Source organism: Chrysochloris asiatica, unplaced genomic scaffold, assembly GCF_000296735.1.
Source record: "Chrysochloris asiatica unplaced genomic scaffold, ChrAsi1.0 scaffold00190, whole genome shotgun sequence".
In the NCBI taxonomy this organism is placed as follows: domain Eukaryota; kingdom Metazoa; phylum Chordata; class Mammalia; order Afrosoricida; family Chrysochloridae; genus Chrysochloris; species Chrysochloris asiatica.
In genome coordinates this window covers 3,499,811-3,501,594 of record NW_006408708.1, presented here as the reverse complement: position 1 = coordinate 3,501,594, position 1,784 = coordinate 3,499,811, and positions in this window count along the sequence as shown.

Here is a 1,784-nt window from a genome sequence, read left to right as displayed (position 1 = left end):
CACAACTGTAAAGGTAGAAGATATGTAACTAAAAGAGGGGAGTGATTTTTCACTTCAGGAACAGATGATCCCAGGACCATCAAGAAGCATGAGTGAAGAGTGAGATCCTACCCAGAAAAGCAATGACAGCAGAGATGGTGGAAGAGGTGGTGGTATGATGAGATAGAGCAGCTGCGGGCTCTAGGCCCATGGACTGAGTAAGGCTGTGTGCCTACAGGCAGAAAACTGGCTTGCAGAATATGCCCTTAGGACACTTAGATGAATGCATATTTTTTGTTTTGTATGTGCACATCAAATATTTTTGCTTTGTTCACTTGTGAAATATAAGATGTAAAAGGGAAGCCACAAGGAGAGAGTAGGATAACTGTGGTTGAGAGGAGGGGATTGTAATCACTGAGATGAAACGAAGTGTATAATTTGTTGAGTATAAAGCTGATGATCTTATCTGTTAGCCTTCACTCAATCACAATTAAAAGTTGGGGTGAAAAAAAGGAAAGAGAGAGAAGGAAAAAAAAGAAAGGAATCCTGGTGTAGCACTCTAGAGTAAGTACTAGAACACAAGATGGGCTGTTCAAACTCACCAGCCACTCCTTTGAAACCTTATAGAGAGTCGCTGTGAGTCATAACTGACTCAAAGGCATTTAAGAACAGTATAAAAAGTGGGGAGCTCTGGCGGCACATTGGGTTATGCATTGGGCTGATAATCCCAGGTCAGCAGTTCAAAACCACCTGTTGCTTTGTTGGAGAAAAGTGGGATGTTTTGTTCCTCTAAAGGTTTACAACCTCGGAAACCCTATGTAGGGTTGCTGTGAATTGAAATCTACTCAAGGAGCTCTGGTAGTGTAGTGATTACGAATCAAGGGCTGTGAACCACAAGGTCAGCAGTTCGAAACTACCTCAGGAGAGGTAGTTTCTCCACGGGAGAAAGATGAGGCTTTCTGCTCCCATAAAGATTTACAGCCTTGGAAACCCTGTACAGGGTCGCTATGCGTCGGGAATCGACTCCACAGCACATAACCAAGCAACCAATGGCATACGACCAACATCACATATAAGAAAATGCTGTAGACCCAATGCAAGCAAGAAACAAATGTATTCTTTTAAGAAATACATGCTGTTTAAACGACACACCTGGTATTGTATCAGCCCAGAAAAGACCCAAGTGTTCCACACCTGTGATCCTTAATCATCATTCCAATGATGACCTCCTGCTGGCGGTGCTGCGTGCCATTGAGTCTGTATAGGACTCTGTATGTGGTTTCTGAGACTAGATCTTTACTGGAGCAGAAAGCCTCATCTTTTTCCCACACAGTGGCTGGTGAATTTGAATTGCTGATCTACCTTGCAGTTAGGATCCCTATGCATAACCAACACCACCACCAGGGATCCTTGGTTCCAACCCATAGCGACTCTGTATAGGGCTTCTGAGGCTGTAAATCTTTGTGGGAACAGAAAACCTCACCTTTTCCCCTGAGGAGCAACTGGTATATGTGAATTGCTGACTTTGCAGTTAGGAGCCCAAAGCATAACCTACTATGCTACCAGGTTCCTTACTGACGGTCCCTAGCCTTCTAGAATGTCCCCAGGTCTGCTTTGTCATTACTCAACTCTAGAAATAAACTATATCCTATCTGTGATTCTGTCCCCAAATTCCTCAGTTTTTATATAGCCATGTGGATTGGATCTACTTCAAGGCCATGCCATCCAACCTCAGCTGCGCCATTGATGCTTCTTGAATGTTTCAGCTTATTACTAATTGACTCTTCTCTTCTTTGCATCTGCTC